The sequence below is a fragment of the Corvus hawaiiensis genome, chromosome 4 (assembly GCF_020740725.1).
Source record: "Corvus hawaiiensis isolate bCorHaw1 chromosome 4, bCorHaw1.pri.cur, whole genome shotgun sequence".
Taxonomy (NCBI): Eukaryota; Metazoa; Chordata; class Aves; order Passeriformes; family Corvidae; genus Corvus; species Corvus hawaiiensis.
Genome location: NC_063216.1, coordinates 18,884,672 through 18,906,485, shown reverse-complemented (window position 1 = coordinate 18,906,485; position 21,814 = coordinate 18,884,672). Strand labels below are relative to the sequence as shown.

Here is a 21,814-nt window from a genome sequence, read left to right as displayed (position 1 = left end):
GTTTAGTACTCTCACTTGTCAACTTCAGCTTCTGGCTGGCTTTGGGGACACTAAAATTGTTCACTTACACTAAACCTTCCAGAACTGAGAGTCATATCAGGATATTAGCATCACATATTTTGTGGAGACTGGGAAATTATAACTGTAATTACTTCATGCATTTATTTTCTGAGAGATGCTTAACTTCAGCTGCTTACAGATCAGAAATCTGAATGCTCAGAGCCTGTGCCATGTTATCTAATTGTGGAATTGTCATGTGCATAATGTATAAGATCATAGTTTCTGGTGGGGATGGTTTCTTCGTTGCTGGTTTTGCAGGTGCTGAAGCAAGCCCAGTTTATTTAATTAGCTGACTGCAGTAGTGCAGGTGTCCTCCCTTGCTGTGCACACATCATCTGCAGCAACAACCTTACCCCTAAAGACATCATCAATCCACACTCTTTAACAACCCTGGGGCTCATCATGAAGATTTTCCGAGTTCTGGTGCTGCCCTTGCCAGCAAAACAGTTGCCAGGCCAGATCTGCCTGGAGTTTGTGCTGACAGAAGGGCTGTGCCAGGCCTGGCAAGGAAGCAGAGGGAGGCTGAACTTTCTGGGAGAAGCCCTGAAGGAGCTGATGGCTCTTCCTGCCTCTGAGTGGAATGGAATTGATGAGATTGTGGAGGATCTGAAGAATGTACCACTATGTTGTGGAGCTGAGAGCAGAAACCTGCAGTCCCTTGGTCAGTCAGTAAGTGTGGGAAGGTAACTTTTCCGCTCTTGAAGCTTAGCTGGTGAAGTGAAACTCTTTCGAATGATGTAGACGTGCTTTTATCAGTGTTCCACTTTCACTTAGAGCTGCTTTGGAAGCATTATAATCACTGCAACCGCTGTTCAAAAGCAAGTGTTCTTTATGGATTGGCATTTCTGTGTCTTTGATGTGCAAAAACATGCCACAGTATAACAGTATATTGAGTGTGAGGGGAAGCAGCATTATGTTAGAGACTTGTAACCTGAAATTTTTTCACTTTTTTCTTGGTGTAGAGTAGTAGTGTAAAAGTAGTGTAGTAGTGCCTTCGTGGGCTCATACCTCTGTATGTTTGGGTGCCAATCCTGCATGTAGCTTCACTAGAAACACTGATGCCAGTTCAGCTTTCAACAGGTGCATTAAACTTCAAATTCTCTTCTCTGGGTCTTAAAATATTCAGCTGTCAGGGCAGGTGACCTTCTTCCCCATGGGTGTCATATTTGTGAGCACAACTGGCTGTCCTGGATGTGTTTGAACATTGAAGGAGAAGCATTGAAGGAGAGAGCTCCTCTCACTTCTTTTGTGCAGTAATAAGCCAGTTTGAAAGAAGATAATCTTTTTCATGGGTAAATAGGACTACTTTTAAAATAATTTTTATTTTAAAAATTAAGCTTTCATCTTTGTAAGTAAGTTACAGCAAGGTGCCATTTTGATTTCGAAAAATGAATGGGGTGGTTCTGAAGCAGTGCCCAAGATCTTGCAAGAGATGTCATCCAAACACTTAAGGAAACATTGTTTACAATTAAGAACTTAGAAGTAATTTTGTGCATTTTTAGGTGTCTTTTATCTGGCAGAAGTATCAGTTTGATCATTAGTGTATTTTTTCCTCTAAAGATCATGAGGTCAGAAAGGTAAGTAGTATCAGGAGTGAAAGGGGAGGATTAGTTTATTGGCACATACTCTTCTGGCATGAGCTGGAATTTTCTGGAGATCCATCTTCCTGCTTGTATTTCTTTAATTCCAGGTGCCTTTTTAGATGCAGTGTGGCAGGCTTGTTTCAGGGGAGAAACATGCAGCATCACAGCCCTGATGGCCTTGCCTGTCTTCAGGTAGAAGGTTCCAGGTTCATTCTAAAATATGGGCAACTCTTTCCTGCTGTGATGGCTGGAATTCAATTGGAATTTGCCAGTATAAACCAGGAGCTGGGAGAAGAGACATGGATTTTTCGTACAGCACAGATACAGGGTTATGAGAGAAACAGCCAGAAATTAGCATAATTAAATAATTCTGCTGCTACCTGTAAAGCCAAAAAATCTTATTTGTTTGTATTAAGAAATTTGCCTTATGTTTGAAAGGTGTTGCCATAATGATAATTTGGCAATGGCTTCTGTTCTCTATTCCAGCAATCAGTAAGTCTAAAAGCTAAAGACAAGTTTTAAACAGGTACATGAGCAAGGTAATAAACCTTTACTTAGGGAAAATATTCCCAAACTACCTGCAGCTAAATGCAGGAGCATCAAGTAATCCAATGGAGCTTCTAATCTTCTTTAAAATGTTACTTGAGGAGGTGCTTTAACATGCAGAAATCCTTTTGTTGTGTTTCTGATGATGTACATGAATTTAAGTGGAGAAATGTGAAAACCTGAGTGAAACTTGAGCACAGCTTCTCTTCCTGTGTCATGGGTGTTATTTAAAGGAGCAACACAGGATATCTGTGTGCCCAGCTGGGCAATTATTCAGCTGCTTGTTTCATGCCTGGTGCTCAGTTCTATAATTACTTGACTTCTCACCACTTACATTGGTCACAGATATAAAGAAAAAAAAGATAAAAAATCAATAATAATGGAAGAGATGAGTATTAGTGCATGAAAGCCTTGTGTGATGGAAGTGACTGACTCAAAATGCTGTGAGGTTTCATTCTTTTCACAAGTGGGAGTTATCTTATGTCGTTCTCATTGAAAATGAGATGCTGTCCATGCTGTTTAATGCAGTTTGAGCATAACAGATGATGTTTACCAGGGATTTTGTTATCTAGGCTCTCTTCAGTGCATGTAGAAAGCCAAGATGCAGGTACACAACTTCAGAAATACAGAAATGCTGAACTCTTGTCCACCTTCATGTATTATGTGTGGATAATAGACATAAAAATAATCACATAGAAACAAATAAGTAACAAAATCTGTTTTCTTGTGCCATTAGTCAGTTGTTGATTGCTGCAAGGAGCTCCTTCTCCCACCCAGAATCTTAGAGCTGAGATTCTCATTCACGTCATTCTTGGACACACTTTGCTCACCGATAGTCACTCTCCTTACATTATACTCCTTATTTTTAGAAGGCTCAAGGAGTTTTATTGTAATTGAATTACTGTAAAGAGTGTTCTGATCCATTATGTAGCACACACTCAGTCCTGGTCAAGTGGCTTTTAATGGCATTAAAAAATAACCTAATTAGTTTTCAGGATATATATGTTTTCCCCAGGATCATTGTCTAAGAATGGAAAAAAACAGCATGTCATAGTCTTGTGTTGTAACACAGCTGAGCGAAAAGGGAAGCACTCAGGCTGTTCTGGGTCACAGACATTGGGCCATTCTACCCATAAAACGGGTATGGGCTTGTACTTGACTGTAACTGATGTTACTTTGTGTGAGGGCTCACGTACAGTGCTGTGAGCAAAAGCAGACGAAGCCGCCTGTCTTAAACCCCCGGGGACGTTGGTAGCAGCAGATCTGCAGTTACATTGGATTCCAGAAGAAGATGGTGACTTCTAACTCTTGACTTGGAGGAGATGAACAGCTCCCCTTGCTGATGACAGTAATACCTTGGGTTAAAAAACTGATTTTGCCTTGTGACTTAGCTCTAAGTTTTATATTTCTAGGGTTTATGTAGACCATAAACCATGCTATAAAATTAGCTTTTGGCCTTTCAACTAATATGCATAAGAAGTCAATTCTGAAGTCCTTAGAATAGTAATTATGGTTGGTTTATGAGCAAATGTCTTCAACTGATGAATTTCCCCTGCACCCCTTTATGACAGTGTACACTGTGCATAGTTCCAGGTTTATTTTAGGCAGTATGTATTTAATTAATGGGGTTGGCTGAACAGAATCAGCCTCTGTGCTCCAAATGATAATTCCTTTTGGAGTCTAAATAGCTATTTGAGATATTGTGTCCTACTTTGATTTTAACATGAAACATTCTTAGAGCTTAACAGTGGTGTCAAGCTGTTGCTTAGTCTGTTATTTTCCTTCATATGGGATATAAAAATGGGATTTTCCCTTCTGTAACTGCATTGTAACTTGCCTTTTGGGGTGTTTGCTATCTGCTTTCACATGGTGCAGCCATGCTGGTTCTGTACTTGGCTATGTATCTGTTGTAGCACTGAATTGGATTGTATGTGGGTTACTTCTTCCTGCTGCAAATGGAGATAAGAGATTGGATCTTGCACAACAACTAACATAGGCTGAATGGTGGTGAACAGATTTTAGGAAGAAGTCGTTCCCTGTGAGGGTGGGGAGTCCTGCCCTGGCACAGGTTGTCCAGAGAAGCTGTGGCTGCCCCTGGATCCCTGGAGGTGTCCAAGGCCAGGTTGAACGGGGCTCTGAGCAACCCGGTCTGGTGGAATGGGTTGGAACAAGATGATTTTTGGGGTCCCTTCCAACTCAAATCACTCTAATTCCTTGATTCAGTGTACCTCAGGCACTCCTCTCATGTTTTTGAGGTTTTCAGGTTGGTTTTGGGTGAGGCTTTTCATAGCTGTGCATTATTGCTGTGACTTTAGAGCACCACCTGTTCTGCTTTATGCTTACGAGGAACTTTCTGAACTCTCCCTTCAGTCTAATTTTTGCTTCTTTTTGGAATAAAAAATGCACGAGAGAGGTTATTTTGCAAATATGCAGCTTTGTTTTGATGAATGAACTTCCAGTTCTCAATGGTGCAATGAAAGCAATTACTTGCATGGAGAAAAGATGGTTTGGGGTGTGTTTTACCCTTCAGGTTTCCCACTGGGGCTTCTATCTACACCTCAGACTTCTTCTCTGGCAAAGCCGCTCCTGTGGGCGAGGGCTTTTCTAGGACATAGGGTGCTGCAATATTAAATATTATTACATTTAAATTATATTTTTGTTTCAGTTATGCAATAATATCCAATGTATGAGGCACTCTTACAGTCAAGTGACAGGAGTCTTGCCTTTACTGCATTAGTCAAGTAATGTAAACCAATTTCACTTAATGTTGGGTAGGAAGCAAGCTTGAAATGGAATAACTTCTAAGTTGGATTGCTACCAGCTTGCTATACTGGCAGAAATGAAATAATTATTTGTCTGTTAATGGCAAACTGTCAAGAAAATGCTGATTCTGATTTTAATGCATTTCCAAAACTTATTTATTAAGAATTGCTTAACAGCATATGGAGGTATTAACACTGCGGCTTTGGTGGCTTTGAAGGCTTTACTCCAAAAACTGCTTTTTAATTTTTTTTTTTAATTGTGTTTCCAAGAATGAAACATAAAGAATATGGGGTTTATGTTATATGGTAGGGTTTTTTTATTGTAAATATGATAGCTTGGTGAAATATCTTACCTGTATGTGCTCTTTTTTTATTATAATGAGTTCTTTTGGAGGTGACTGAACCAATGCTTTTGCCCTATCTTATCTCCATCTTAAAAATATTTTGTGTAGCAAAGAAATAATTTCATGGTGATGCCAGGTCACTTTTAATAAAATCTAGTAATGGTTCTCATATGGGGTATTATGTCCTATGCAGAGTATGTGCTTTTCTACATCAAATTAATCTCAAGGGCAACAAGGACAAAAATGACTGGAATAAATAGCAGAGAAATAAGATTTCTATTTTCAAGTAATAAAAAAAAGGAATGTCCTTTCTAAAACATAACTGAGAAGAATGAACAGTAAGAGTGTCTGGTTGTATTAATGTTGTGGAGTTTGATAATTTTGTTCCTCTGCTACACATCAAATATAGATAACTCTTGTTACTCCTAATCCTCATCACTGCTGGACATGGCTTTAAAAAATTTACCTCCCTCTTCTGAAGATCTGGGCTAATTAAACTTTCATTCATCTCCTGAAACAAAAATGTAATGTTTCACTCTGCTCTTGCCTTCTGCGGAGAAGGTACCATGAGCATCAGTGCATCCAGTGCCTGCAGTGGCACTCCTGGGCTGCCTTGCTGAACACCTGGATTCCCAAAGCCTCTCTCCATCGGTTGCAAAATTGTTCCAGGTTGTATAATGCTTTTTTTGTCCTGTGAACTCCTGCTCTGACCATCAGTGGCTCTTCCATTTTCCTGGTGAGTGAATGCCTAAAGAACAGAGTTTCTGCCCTCTGCAAGTACCACCAGCACAGTGGGGCAAGGAGATCCTGAAGCAGCACGTTCTCCACGTGCTGTGTCAAATCTTGTTGAGGTTTGATTCATGGTGTGTCTGTGTTTGGGATTTTTTTTGTCCGTGTGGGTCAGCTATTAGATTTTTCTATCAGTTCTAGCAGGCTGTTACTTGTGGTCGGTAAGGCTTGCTCCTGAAAATGCTGATAAGAGGCTGAGATAAGCAGTGAGTGAGTCACGTATGATTCCTGTATAGCACAGCAGTGAAAGTCTTGCTTTGTTTCATGTTGGTTTTTCCCCTTATTTTGGAATGCCTCCCATGAATGTTTAAAAAATCTGATGGAATGCTTTGCCAACCTTTTTGTAGTCCTTTTGCCAGAATTACTAGCTTTCCTGTGATAATTGTGTACATACAGAATTATTTTAAAACTGCTTAGCTGGCCTGTATATTTCCTCTTTTCCTTGGTGCCTCGCAGACCTGGACTAGCAAAAAGAACAAGGAGCTACAGAGTTACTGAAAGAAATTTGGCAAAGGAAAGTAGTACTAACCTAAAACTGTTTGATTTTGGGAGCAAAATAGGTCTTTTTGGTTACGAGTTAGAAGTGCTTCTGCCCAGCAGTATTACCCCATTGCTCTGTGTTTTCTTTAGCACAGAGCATCCACGGGGAAAGTCAAGATTAGGCCCTCGTAACCAGTTTGTAGAACATTGTTTTGTTTATAGAACTCCAGAAACTACCTAATTAGCAGTAGTTAAATTAAACTCTGGTATTGGAAATACAGAGGTCTTAACACAGGGGGTTGGTGCTGTGGCAGAGAACCACCTTTCATTCTACAGTATAGAATTATTTAGCTGTAATCGATCAGGTGAAAAATGAATTATTTTTTGTGCTTCTGTCAGCAAAGAGAATTCTCAGTCACTGCAGCTGAATTTAATATTGTGTGCAACTGGTATATTATGTTATAAAGAGACCTGTAGGTTGATACTTTTTTATGAAGCTGAATAAAATTTTCATTGCTATAGATGTCTCTTCCAGCTGAAGAGATTGCCTGAACTCAGACATTGTCCAGTGATTATAAACAGCAATGTCTAGTAAAAATGTTTGAATGTCGCTTTTAACTCAGAAAATTAAGATGTTGTTAATGTACTGAGAAGTGGCCCATTTTCTCACCATGAAGTGGGATTTTCACTTAATATTTGGCTAATCTTAGAAACTATGTAGACATCTCCTAAAGCTTTTGATAGTTTTAATGCATAGCCATGCTAAGTCAACTGAGTTGGTGTGTTCTTAACGTAATACTTAAGGATTAATATTAATAACTGAGTGTTCTTTTGTTGTTTGTGTTTTTTTTTTTCACAGAGCATTAATTTAAAGAGTAAGCTGTGCAGATTGCACTTGGTGGTGCAACAAGAAAGCACACAATAGAAAGAAAACAAATGCAGACCTTCGGGGGATATTTGTATTTCTGCCCAGTGGAATTTTGGGTGCCTATATGGCATTTCCATAAGGAAATATTTCCCTGCTTAAGGGCATCATTGAGGCACTTTGGGGTAATTACTGGTTTGTGCTGGTTTCTTTGGAAGTGGAATTGTCTTGTGTCCTTGTGGGAATTAGCAAAGGGATGAATGAACCAGGCAAATTCATGGTCTGTATGTGTCTTGAGTAAATAGAGAAAGCTTAGTGTGGATTTTCCTGTTTAGCTCCCAGCTATCCTATCATGGGGTGAGTACTCCCAAGACCTGAGCTTTTTGTTCAGGTGGTGTCATCACTTGGCATCTTCTGAGCCTTTCATTAAGTGGTATGAAACATAAAGGAGAAAAATAGATGTTTTCCTTCAATAATTTTCAGAGAGGTAGTGCTGTCCTGCAGGTCTGTGATGGAGTTTGGTCACTATGCAAGTCTTGCGCTCACAGTTTGGTTGTTTCTGTGTCTCAGCTGTCTGGTGTTGTTGTGTACCCACCTGCTGTTTGGATGCAGTAGCAAGGGAGTATTTTTAAATGAGTTGGCATTAGACTTTTTATAGAAACAAGCTGTGCATCTCTTATCCTCCAGAAGCCTTTTAACGTTGTTAGTCTCTGTCATTTTCAAAGAAGGTTAAAACATCCTCTTCAGCCTCTTTTGTCTGTTACATTTGTAGTTTCAAAAGCTGTTTCATTGATTGAGTGTTAGTTTTGGATGATATTTACACTTTGCTATTGACTGTTTCGTAAGTTTCATGTATAGGTGGATTCCATTTGCCCCCAGGAAAGAAGCTATCCTAATTAAGGCTTTAATTACTTGTTTCTTGGTTTTCATTGAAATTCTGGAAATCGAAAGTGTGAGATCTCATCAGAATTGGTGCAATTTGGATGGGAGCCGAGTCAGTGTTAACTAAAATCGTCTCCAAATCCCAGCACAGGAAGGACAGGGAGCTGCCAGAGCCAGTCCAGAGCAGGGACACCAAGGGGAGCAGAGGGCTGGAGCAGCTCTGCTGTGAGGAAAGGCTGAGGGAACTGGGATTGTTCAGCCTGGAGAAGGGAAGGCTTTGGGGTGACCTCACTGTGGCCTTGCAGTGCCTGAAGGGAGCCCACAGGAAAGATGGAGAGAGACTCTTGGCAAGGGCCTGGAGTGACAGGACAAGGGGCAATGGCTTCACACTGACAGAGAGCAGGTTTAGATTGGATATGAGGAGACATTCTTCCCTGTGAGGCCCTGGTTGCCCAGAGAAGCTGTGGCTGCTCCATCCCTGGCAGTGTCCAAGGCCAGATGGGGCTTGGAGCAAGCTGGGACAGTGGCAGGTGTCCCTGCCCATGGCAGGGGCCTGGGATGGGATGATCTTTGGGGTCCTTTCCATTCCAGGCCATTCTGTGATACTGTGAATTAGATTTGTAATGCCTTGTAAAAAATGTTTGCAGTTTTGCAAACAACTAATTTGGGGAGGAAGGGAAGGGAATTTATAAAGTTGTGTCTAGATGTAATTGAAAGAAGAGCTTTGATAAAAACACATGAAAGAATGGCAAAGTCATCAAAAGAACCAGGCTTACTGTTGTGTATCAGCAGAAAAGGACAGCCTGTTTTTTGGCCACTTGGCTTCAGGTCTTCCTTGACTGAGCAGGACTCTGAAAGGTACCAGTACATCTTTACAACATGTTGGTCTCATGTATTTGCTGCTTTTTGGCTTTGAACTGCACAAGTTTGGACCTCCCACATGTTATTACAGTGCATGGGACCTTTTCAAAGGGAATTTGGCAGGTTTGCTGGCCAGTGCTCTAAATCAAGAGAGAGACAGTTCCACAGAAGTCTGAAAGCAGCCTAACAGACACAATGGGCTTTATTGCTGCTTTTCTCTATCTTGATTCTTTTCCTGTTTGTTCTGCTAATGGCAGCAGGATCTCAATCCTCCTTTTGAACTCTGAAGAAATCTTCCCATTTCCTCTGGCTTATGTTGAGCACTTAATTTTAGGTAATGAGTTTGATGGTCCCCTACCAAAACCAACCAACCAACAAAAAGTAGATAAGTAACTGGTTGTTCAGCTGTAAGGAAAGGTCTTTGAGTAAAAGTGTTGACTTCTTCCTTGGCCTGACTCTGGGGCTAATGTGAGGACTTCATTAGTCAGTTAGCAAAATTTTAAAAAGAAAGGATTTCCTGCTTTGAAGATCTTGTGAAGAAAAAGCTTTAGGGATATGAAGCTTTTCTCTCTTTCTACTGTTCCAGTGCTTGGAGAGTCTGGTAGTCATAGAATCACAGACTGGTTTGGGTTGGAAGGGACGTTAAAGATGATCATGTTCCGAACCCCCTGCCATGGGCAGGGATGCCACTAAGCTTTATTACGTTTATTTTCACTTTGGTATACAACAGATTTTTTTAACCAACCCATTATCTTCTTTGTTGTGACAAACCTCTTTGTGGTTATTTTCCCTTTTTTATGTGACCTAGTAGACTTGAGCAGTTATCTATAAAAGTAGCTTTTCCCTGTCTCCTATCCCATACCTTGCATCTCACCCCCAAAAATGTACCTTTTTCAGAGAATTCAAGCACTGACTGGTAGGGGTCATATTTGTATAAGAAAACTTGGTTTTAATGTTCACATTAAAATCTATTATTTACATTTAGCAACCACAGTGGTTTGAGATGTGAGGAGGTGGATTTAATAGTGACAGCACCAGCCTGTGCCATAAGCTGAACTGTAGAACTGGACAGCGAAGTGTTGCTTTCTTCTTGATTATTAGTGACCTTTTAGGTGTTGTGTTGCCAGTGACAAAAATTAAGTTTGTCTACTACAAAAGCAAAAACTTGCTATTTACCTTTATACTATCAAATAAATAAATAAATTTCAAAGACTTTAATGGCATAAATTTCATTTCCTGGTAGCTGGCATTTAGTTGGCCCTTGTATCTCCCAGGTGCTGATTAACTACGAGTATGTGTCCAACTAGAGATTGTAATTAGTTGTGCCTTGACCACTTTCTGCCGGGTTTTTCCTTGATTTGACTTGAGTTGAAGTCTCAAGAGAGACAAATGCTGTGACTTTACTTCCTGCTGTATGGGAAGGAGGCAGTGGATTGCAATAGAGAAATTAACTTTTCTCTCTCTCACATTTGCCTTACACTTGCACCTGTGTGAGGTCCAAGCGTACTTGGAATTTGTTGTGCAGAGGGTTGATTAAATTTCCTTGGACAGAGTGCAGTAAATCCAGCAAAAATCAGCTCCGTGTTTGTCTTCCATTGACTCATAGGTAATTGCAAGGAAAGAAAAAGGAAGTTTGGCATCTCTTGACTACAAAATGAAGTGGGAGATTAAAGCTCCACATGAAAAGAAATCTGTGATTATATAATAGCAGTAGCTGCTGTAAGATGTTTATTTCTTTGGTTAGTAACTAAGAAATGGTGTATTATAATCCCAATAATACTTCCTCACAAACTCTGTGAGGGGAACACAATGGCACAGGACAGGGATGTTGGATGAAGGACTGATGGAGGGTACTCATCTTCCCCAAGGACAAATGCTTGTGGAGGAAGCTGGAAACTTGCAAGCTTTCAGGCCTGGCTTTGCTCTCTGCAGGTGCCATCTGTGACTGTTTTTTACAGCCATGAAACACGTAGCAGCTGCACGCTTCAGTATTTTACCTCTTATTAGCCAGTGTGTGCTTTCAGTTAAAGACGTTTGAAATTCATTAGATGGAAGCTATTTGCAGACACAAGTTACCCAGAAGAAATTATTGCTTAACAGACTTACTGTATTATTCTTATACTGAAATTGAGTTCCTTTGAGGGCGTTTCAACGTATACAAAAAAACTACATGTTGTTGTCCACGTTCCCATTTTTTACATACATTAGTGAAGTTTTTATCAAGACATCATCTCAAATAAAGATCTCTTAATGGATTAATGATAATATGAAGTCTCTTTGGCCCTTGAGCATTTTAACTTTGCCTTATGTACAAAGGCAGAACCAAGAGGTGGGCTTTTGATGGCTCTCACGATTGAAAGTGGTTCATCTTGGTGATGTCCTTTCCTTGTGGATGAACACTGGTGTGGCCAGGGAGGAATTCACTGGCTCCTTTTATCCTCTCAGCAGTGTGGTTTCATTGGCTTGTTCATATTGCTGGACTCTTTGTGAGTTTCTGGCTCTTAAAAAAGTGGATTTGATTCCTGACCCAGTTCCCTCAGAAGTGAAGGGTGCCATGTCGGCCAGGCAGGGAGAATGGTACAGTTCAGAATTCTGCTTTCAAGTGTCAGTGGAGCTGTGTGCTTTGGAAACGGGAAAAAGATGTGTTTATGGAATCAAATGGAAGGCTGCAGCAGTGCACTGCTTGCAAGGTGGCAATCACAAAAGAGAGCACTGCAGGCCTTTGGAACAGGGGCTGGATTTCTCTGTCACCTGCCAGGTTTTGCAGCTGCTGAGAGCACTGTCTTAAGTGCTTTGCTTTGTCCTGTGCAATTCTAAGAAGTCTGGAATCAGGGGGTTATTAGCAGTGGCTTATGACTTCTTGCCAAGAAAAGAGTAACTGTAGTTAACCTTTAAGCCCTATGTAAAATGACTGGTTTGGGTGAGAGCTGTCTTGTATTGAAAGGGTTATTTGGAAATTCAGAGCGATGTTGAATGTTCTGCTGGTGTTACAGACGAAACTGACTTGACACTGAATATTTTTGCTGGCTTGGGTTAATCCTAAACTGAACCAATTTGAATTTACAAATAATCTGCAGTGACTGTTTTATTCTGATTAATTATTTTACGTTCCTGATGTGGGCTCTGCAAGCTAACCTACCTTGGTGCTCATAGAAAACCAGCCTAAATCATCACACAAAGGAATGCTGTGTAAACAACCCAGGGAAGCAAAGATAGCAGCAGTCTTTCATTATTTTCAGAAATAGAGCAGGCTCTCAAGAATTGCCTGTAAATTGCTATGACGTGGAAATGGAAATTGTCTGGCAGTGCCTAGAAAGTGGAGCACTGTTTACTCAAGAATTTTAATATCAACTGTGGGTGGACTGGAGGGGCCGTTGGGTTCTGGCTGCACTGCAGTCACAGGCTGCATGGTGAGCCACTGCTTTGCCACCAGTGTGGTCATTCTGCTGGCAGGGACACCTGCTCACTTGTAGAGGAAACATAAAATCCTTGAATAGCTTGGGTTGGAAGGGACTTTAAAGCTTGTCCCATTCCAGCCCCCTGCCATGGGTAGGGACACCTTCTGCTATCCCAGCTTGCTCAGAGCCCCATCCAGCCTGGCTTTGGATGCTTCCAGGGATTGGAGCAGCCACAACTTCCCTGGGAAGGGAGATTTGGGTTTATTTTTCATTAGTTCTGCATGGTTTTAAATACACAAGTGGAAATAAACCAGAATCTTACTCCATTATTTTTTTTTCAGTCAAGTAGACTTATCCTCAAGGAGAGAAAAGAAAGCAAATGCCACATCATTGTACTTCTGTTATTAGGTGCTACCCCTTCTATGTTGCCTAAATACCTGGATGACTTGCCCAACTGTACCTTTTCAGAGATGTGCATGCTTAATGACATACATGTTTTAACTTGAATCGTTCCTTTAAAATGCCTTCCTGTAGTTCTAACCACTAGGATTAATAACAGGAGCTACCCTCCAACCCAAACAGGTCAGTGGGTATGTGAATACACAGGCCAATCCTGATTTCTACTAAGTGCTGCTTGCTTGTATTATTCAGTCTCTTGCTCTTTTTCTTTAAATATGCTTTCTCATACATGCTTTTCTGAGAACCAGTGCAAAATACTTAGTCATAGGTAGGCATGGCAAGAGTTTGCTGTGTTTAAAGCATTAGCAGTCAAGTGTGGAATGGTGCAGGTAAGGCAGGAATGTAACGTGAGGGGGCTGCTCTCTTTAAATCTACAGGGCAGACTTGGGTTGACTGTGAGTGAAAAAGAAGAAATTTTCAACAACAGAACAAATTCTTGCCATGACTTTCTGTGTTGTTCTGTTGGATAATTACCTTGTGAAGTGAGCCTGACTGTGTGGAACCACAGTGGTGTGGCCAAGTCAGTGTTTTGGGAGGGAATCCTCTGATCAGCAGCTTGTTTGGAACCATTGTGCTTCCAGGGCTGCTGAAGGAAGCAGAGGAAGGCATTCCTCCTGTCAGTGAGTGTGACACCTCAGTGCCTCCTGTGTTGAAAAAACAAAGTCTTCTTGCTGACAAGGAGAAGAGAACTCCTGGTTTCTGTGCAATTCCCCCGGTGTTTTCCAGGTGCAGCCTTGGGGATGAGGGAGTAGAGTAGGACGTGCAGGTGAGCCTGTGGGTGAGCTGTGATGGTTCTCTGCTGCATCAGCCACCCCCTTTTCATCCTGGAGCAGTGGTTCCATGGGCTTTAATCACAGGGGTTGCAAAATAAAGTGTTAGTTTGGAGGAAGAGAAAGCAGTGTGCTCTACCTGTGAGTATTCTGCTCTGATGTCCTCTGAGCTCATGTGCTGGAGCATGAAATAAAGTGTTAGTTTGGAGGAAGAGAAAGCAGTGTGCTCTACCTGTGAGTATTCTGCTCTGATGTCCTCTGAGATCATGTGCTGGAGCTCTCTTGGCTATGTCGTTTAAACAAAAGGAAAATAAATGACTTCAAGTGTTTTTCTTCTTCCTTCTCTTTTCTCAACAACTGGAACTCTAAAGGCTTAGAAATGTATTAAATTAATTCAAGCCTCTTGTTCCTGGAAAGCAAATGCCCTTCACGTACTTTCAAGGAGAAAAATGACAGGAAGAACTCTGGAGATCTCAGTCAAGACTTTTTTTCTTTTACATCAAGCTGCTTTATAATTTTAATTTTACTCTTCTTGGTTTATGTGTCAACATGGTTTTTTTGTAGCACTTGCTTTTCAACACCGTGGTAGATCTTAAAGATCTAGGATACATTGTTGGGAGCAAATAAGGAGTAGTTTAGGGTTGAATTTGAAGACAAGCAGGTTTTTTTTCCCTCTTCCTGAGAAGAGCTAAATAGCAGTAACAAAGAAGCTTCTTTTCTGGGATGTAAGTGGTGTTGCTCCTGCTAAGGCAGGGTATGGGAATTGAAAGTGCAGTGAAGTTTGGGCTGGACAAGTCCTCCCTCAATTCTATTTGAGGTGTTGGGTTGCTCAGGGAAGAGAGGGAATAAGTTTTTTGGATCTTGTTGTGACTGGCCACCTTCGACAGTCAAGTGAGGACACGAACAAGTGACTGCAGTCAGTGAAGACTTGAAGAGCTTGATGCTCTTTATATTTTCCTCCTAATGTGTCTTGCTTCCAGTTTGGATCAGTTTTGTCCCCGTAGGTAAGAGCAGTAGCCAAAGCAGGGTGATACAGATCCTGTTAATTTGGGAGCTCATGCTGTTTATCAATAGGGTCAGAAAGGGCAGAAGAGTGAGCTGGCAGGAGGGAGAAGTGCCTTCTCCTCCCCACTGGTGTGCCCCTAAATTTTCTTGTCAGCATTTCCTGTATTCTGTTTTCACACCTGATGTGAAGACACCATGTCGCACCTGCAGACCTTCATACCCCAGGCTTGTAAATGAGACTCCAAGCCAGGATGCTGCCTGCACTGACTGACTTGTGACAGGCAAGCTCTCCTCTTACTAGAAGCCAAACACCAGTCCCAGGTTTATTTTTATGTAGGTTATTATGTAGCTGCTGAAGGATGACTTCTGATTACCAGTGATGAGAAGATAATTGGGACCATCTGCCCAGATGTGGTAAAAGGCCTCCCTAGCTGGCAGCACCTGATCCTCCTCACCACTCTGTCCAAAACAATCATACCTTTCATTGCTACCTCAAGGCATCCACAAATCCATCTGTACTTTGGATATGATGTTGTATCTTACCAGCCTGTGGCCTCGAGGCTAATAATTTATGGTGGTGTGGGCTCCAAGTGATATCTGCAGTCTTTCAGAGTTGTCATTGCCTTGATAGGAACAGAAGCTAACATCTTGTATCTCCCATTACCCACAAGAACTGACTGAAATGTTCTGACCTTGTTAAAATTACAGCTGTGTCTCCTTGGAGATAATGACTCAAACTTTCTAAGCTATTCTTTCCGTATTTTTTTTCTCCTTTGTGGCTAATTGTTACTTAATTCAACCAAGACAGAAAGGGATGTAATTTTAAAGATTTCCTGCTTTTAATCAAGAATGCTGCTTTCCTGTGTTTAAAAAAACCCCAAACACCAACCCATCTCCAAAAAAACCTACTCCAAGTTTTGAAAAGTGAGCTTCATACCTTTTTTTAATGTTCTTTTTCTGTAAGGTCTTTGTCAGTGTCCTAAACTGCTTTGTGTTTCCTGAACTTCATTTAAACACAGGGTTGCTTTGGCTCATGTGAATTGAGGAACAGTTTTGATCATCCAGTAAGCTATAGACCACCTGTGAAGAAAATAAAACATGTTTTAAGGTAAAAAGATTGGCATGGTAACCAATCTTGTTTTCCTTCCATGTGAGTGGAAGGGTCAGAGTTGCTTTAGAAATGTGTGACTGAAAGAGACCAACTGAGTTGGAAAGTAATTTCTTGTTCTTCCCAATCCTCCTCCTGCACTGCTGACTATTGACTAATAGAAGTTTAGTCAAAGAAGTTTTGGAAGAAGCCTCTGTGGGAACAGGATCATCAAAACAGGTAGTTGGCATTTCCAGCAGTCCCTCAAGTGTGTTTAGTTTGGTGAAAGAATGAGCCTGGTTAGGTTCAGAGAAGTGTGAGGTCTTTCCACCTGCAGGAAAGGGAGTTTCCCACCTACAAGAGGTAGAAATCTTGCTGCTCTCTGTGTTTCCTCCTTCCCACTGAGTTCCCTTCATGTGCAGTGTGTATTTCCTCCTGATGTGAGATGTGCATCATCACCAGCATGATTTTACCAGTGTGGAGGTGCCAAAACAGATGGATTGTGTAGCAGGTTGGTCATCTTTTTTCACCTGATGAAAATGAAACCTGGCCTCTGGGAAAGTCCTTTTTTGTGGCATCTCTTAAAAGAAACTCTTCCTTAGAGCTACTTGTGGCATTTGCATGTGTGCATCTCCTCATAGTCTTGTTGAATAGACTTTTAATGTCTCTCTTATTTTACCTACTTCTGTTAATTATATTTTCTTTGTAAGTTTTGTTATTTTGTTTTTTGAGACAGTATGCCAGCAAACCTAGGCAGCAATTTATGCTGTATTCCTGCTGAGATTCAATTAGGCTGGACTCCTTTCTTGCTGGTTTGACTGACTTCTCTCTATTCTTGTATCTCTTTGCATTTTGTGTGAGCATCTCCTTCTACAAGTACGAACTGGAACTGGGGCTGCAGTGGGAGAACAAAGGCCACTTTAGTATTTTCTTTGGGACTTTCATAAACTAAAATACATAAAACATCTCCATTAAAATGTCTGGATTGATGAAGAGAAGGGGGAAAAAAAAGCTTTTTCCTCCAGCAGTGGCTTGATTAATGGATTTATTGTTTGTACAGATTTTGTCAGGAAGCCATATGGCTTGAGGAAAACAAAGAGGAAGTGGCTGATGTTGGGAATCTGATTTAATAGGGGTCCCTAAGGACAGAATGTGGCTCTTATCCTTACTCCTTCCCACTCAGTTTGCAGAGTGGTCTGAGAAGAGCTTTAGGGCTTCAATAGAGCTGCAGATAATGTGGCTCTGTTGGAGTGGAAGTGTTGGTCCCTGCTGCTGGAGCAGCATCACGGCCCCTCCATTCTCAGGTTCAGAATCCACTATTCTTTGGCTTTTGTATAAAATGTCCTGGGGTAATTAACAAACAACAGTAACTGAAATGTGTACTACTTGTATATTGGCAGTTGATTGGTTTGCAGTAGATGAAAACAACTTTTAGCCTCTCAAAGCTCCGCTTTCATAGTTTGGGGTGAGATGATTCTCTCTCTCTTCTCTATCTCTCCCTCCCCCAGCAAAATTCAAGCATCTGTGCCTCTGGATTAATTAACTCACCGTCTGTATCCTAAAACCAGATTTATTTTCCTAATCTAACATGTGTAAATGGGGATTGATTAGTAACTGGGGCTCAAGCACTGGTGATTTAACCTGATGTGGTGGGCTAGATAAATGTTGTGCATTTTCTGTGACTGTTTGACCCTACTTAGGACTATGTGGTGAATAAACCTGAGTAGAGACCTTAAAGCAATGTTCTATAATGGAGCTGCAATCAAATACATTATGGAGATTCAACAAGTATATCTTCCTTCTGTTAAATTACAGCTTCTCAGCTGAGAGCCATAAACTCACCAAAAACTATTCTGTTCATTTCTGAGCTGAAGTAAAAGGCTCACGTGAACCATTAGTAAATGTTAGTGGTTCTGCAGAGTGGAAAGCACAAAACATCACAAAAACATATTCTGGTAACCCAGGAATTTAATTAATATTGGTTTGTGAATGAAAGCTACGTATTCAGTCAGTCATGGTGAAAATGATTTGATACATGCCTGAGACTTGTGGAGCTCCTTAATGTCCTGTTGTGGAAGTTTGGGCTATGATGAGAGAAGCAATTACTCTTACAGGGCTTTGATGCTTTGTGTGCACGGTCTAGTATTTTACAGACCTCCCCTCTTTCCAGATCTTGAAGAGGTTTTTGTTGTTTTCTGAACTCTTAAGGTGTTCTTATGCTGGAGTTGGTATGTATTACATCTTTCCATCAGACAGATACTAGGAGACAAACATTTTGTCTGGACGAAATTCAGTGTCTGACAACAGTGGCAGAGGAGATGCTGAAATACCAGTGGGAAATTTTTCTGATTTACAGCTGTTTTTCCATGCCGCACTCTATCTAAAGTTCCCATGTAGAGTTACACATAACAGATATGTTCCCTTAAAATATTATTCAGAAAATCTTTGGTCATGAAGGTTTAAAAATAACCACATCTCACACGTTCTCCTTGGCTGTGCCATAATATTAGGCAACATCTGTCAGTCTGTCACAATGATGCTGTTAAACATTGTTGTTGTAAGCATCCCTTCCAAGCTGATTATTAGTCATAATCAGCAGTTTGGGATTTGTTACCTTTTGCCCAGTTTATTTGGCTATTTGTGCATGCATTGCTCGTGATTCACTGCTGCAAGGGAGTCAGGGTGTGCAGCTCCAGAGCACTTGGAGGGTTATACATCTGGAACAGCTCCAGTCTGAGGATTATTTTCCTTAAAAAGAAAATTGGGAAAGAAGATTATTTCACAATCTCCTATATTTACAATTTAGCAGTGGTAGATGCTTGTGACTACCTAATACAGTGCTTAGGGTTTTTTGTTTTGTTTTTTTTTCTAATGTTCTAGAAAGCTGTTGAAATGTTGTTTACCACACTTAGTTATTTATAGCGGGAACATGTCACACCAGGTATAAGAAGCAGCAAATTAAGAGCAGTATTCCACATTTCTTTTGAACTAACTTTTCAAAAATAAAATATTGCTTGTGTGTACCAGGCTGTCGTAGATCTATAGGTGCCAGGTGAACACTGTGTTTTTCCAAAACATTAAAGGAAGGAGGGGGAATAGAACTTCATCCTCAAGAAGGTTGTTTTACTAATATATAACAATATTTCTCTTTTTTCCTTCTAGGAACTGCCCTTGTCAGCAGAGTGGACACTGATGCCTGGAGTAGCAGATTGTGCATAAGCAGACATCTCTGTCTTCATCTGCAGGTAAGAAGCTAGCAAAAAACCCTCCAAGTAAGAGTTTCCCTTCTGTCTCCGGAAAGTACCTGCATGTAAAGCATTCTGAAAACTCTGAAGCTTAAAGAATCACAGAGTGGCTTGGGTTGGAAGCGACCTTAAAGATCATCTCCTTCCACCCCCTGCCATGAGCAGGGACACCTTCCACTATCCCAGGTTGCTCAGAGCCCTGTCCAACCTGGCCCTGAACACTTCCAGGGATGGGGCAACTTCATAAGTTCATCACTACCCCTTTCCTCCTGAGATGAGAAATGTGAGCAAGATCCCAGTTCCCCTGCTCTGTGCAACATGTTTTCTCTAAACAGCTGTGTTCTGGGCAGACCTGCCCTGGCCCTGCTGCGCTTCTCTCTCCTATGATGGTGTGATCTCCATGGATATGCACCTTCCTGCTGTATAAGAGGGAGGCCCACAGCTAACCTGTCACTGGGGAGTGTGGAATGAGAGGAGACTTCTGTCCTTGGCTCCTCTGCTTGTCAGATGATCCTGGGCAGCAGATCTTCACTTGAGAAAGAATTTCTTTGCTGAAAGGCTTGTCAAGCATTGGAATGGGCTGCACAGGAAGGAGGAGTCACCATCCTTGGAGGTGTTCAAGAAACAAGTCTGGTTTAGGTGACAAGGTTGTGTTTGGTCAAAGGTCAGGCTCCGTGATATTGGAGGTCTTTTCCAACCTTAATGAATCTGTGATTCGCTGTAAGGAGTTGTCCCCAGCTTGACCACTCAGACATTGCCAAAAGTCAAAAAAAGTTGTCAGGAGAAGTAAACAGTAGCAGGTAGTGTTTTTCCTGACAACATGATGAATCTTTGATACAAGAAAAATATCAGAACTTAGACTAAAATACATACTTTCAGATTATGCATTGGTTTATTTTTCATATTGGTTTGATTTTTTTGAGTCCCCTATTTTATGATATAGATGAGGTTGGTGAAGCAAGTGAGAAAAACTGAGAATGCAGCTTCTTCTCTGGCTTGTCACCATTTACAGGCCTTGTTTAAAGCTGATTTGCCTTTTGTGTACACATCAGCTTTTCAGTGATAGACTTCCATACCAGTCACGGCACCTTTTTAATTTCTGTGTATATTGCCCTTCTACAACTCCTTCTATTGCAAATGCAGTATTTATAGCAGTATTCTGTTGATAAATAAATGAAAATGCTTCATTCGTTTGCCACAATGACAGTTTGTCTCATGTTCTGTGTATCAGAGGTACAGACAAAGATAAAGGTACAAGAGCTTTATCTTACTACAGGAAAAGCTGAAGCAAAGCAGCATTGAATGGATACTTTCATTATCCTTAATATACTGTATAGAACTAGTAGAAATATCAGTGCACATATATAAAATGTGCTCTCTATGGTGAAGAGGAGTTTTGCTGAAGGGTGGTACGTGTGTGGATGCATCTGTCCATGTGTACAGCATCCAAAATGCTGTGTTGAATCGAGTCTGGCTTCAGACTTGTCTTAAGTTGCCTCATATTTGAGAGGTGTTTTGGGTTATTCACTAAAGCACTTTCAGCCCTACATTCTAGGCATGTTACGTGTCTCTTTAATGCACACCAGTGGATTGTTTCTAAGGCAGACGTTTCCAGAGTATTAATTGCTGCCTTCAACCAACATCTTCTTGCTAAAGGGGTGTGATGGTTGGGGGAGGTGGTACCAACCATGATAGAGTCCTGCTGGCTAAACCAGCACACAGAATTTAGACAGACACTGGTCTGTTAATTTTCCCAGGTGACATTTAGCCAGAGCACATATACATATGTATGTTAACCTGGAACCAGGAAGCTTGGAATGTAGTGGTGTTGAGCCAGGTTTTCTTCTGCCAAGTTAAAATATCTAAGAATTTGTTGTTGACTCTATTTTGAATACATTCCTTTCAGTGGAGTGAGTTTGTGGCCAGCTGCCAGGTGACTGCAGTGTCACTCCTTTATTTGTCACTTAGAACAAGTCATGTGAGTTGCTGTCTCTGAATGATTTTATTGTATGAGTGCAGAAGGTATTTGCCTGCTAGGAATTCATCAGGATGGTGCCTGCCCATCCTCACACAGGGAGAGTTACTTATTTACCTTTGCTTGTTTTGAATAAACCAATTTGGTTTTTTCCCTTGAGCATAACTAATGTAATTTTTTGTTGTTACGTGACTTTATTTTGCTGTCTGTTTTGGGGTACGAGACAGGGTCAGCTTGTGGTATTTCATTGTAGTGTTTTATTAAAACTTTTTTTTTCCCCCAGCTGAAATCATGGAGTAATAATAGATCTTTGTACTTAAAAAAATTGATCCACTTTTATTCAGTGTTAATCAATAAATAAAGTAATGAAGAAAAGGAACAGAATTTATTCACTCTGGCAGCACAAGTGGACATCAAATCAGAGGAGTAACTCTGGGAAATGTTTTCCTTTCACTACTTAAACTTTAAATATGAAAAATGGACAAAAATAGACATAACTTTTTCTTTGAAGTTCAGAGTAGGTCTAATGACTCTTTAAATTGAATTAACTCACACGAAGTCTTAAATACAGTTGACAAAAACATTGTTTTGAGAGCCACTTCAGAAGCTTTCACTCGCAGAATGCTGCTTCATGTTTTTCTGCATAGTGATATTGCATTTTCTGGGATGTTTGATAAGCAACATACCCATACTTTGTTGGTGT

The 21,814-nt window shown here is 40.8% G+C and overlaps 1 protein-coding gene across 1 annotated transcript in view; it reads left to right on the top strand.

Moving 5' to 3' along the window:
* The window catches only part of RASSF8 (Ras association domain family member 8), a 73,426-nt gene that overhangs the window by 17,725 nt on the left and 33,887 nt on the right, over positions 1-21,814 (top strand). Inside the window, exon 2 of the mRNA XM_048301096.1 lies at positions 19,054-19,136. The gene's annotated coding sequence lies outside the window, so the exon portion shown is untranslated. The remainder of the gene's footprint in view (positions 1-19,053; positions 19,137-21,814) is intronic.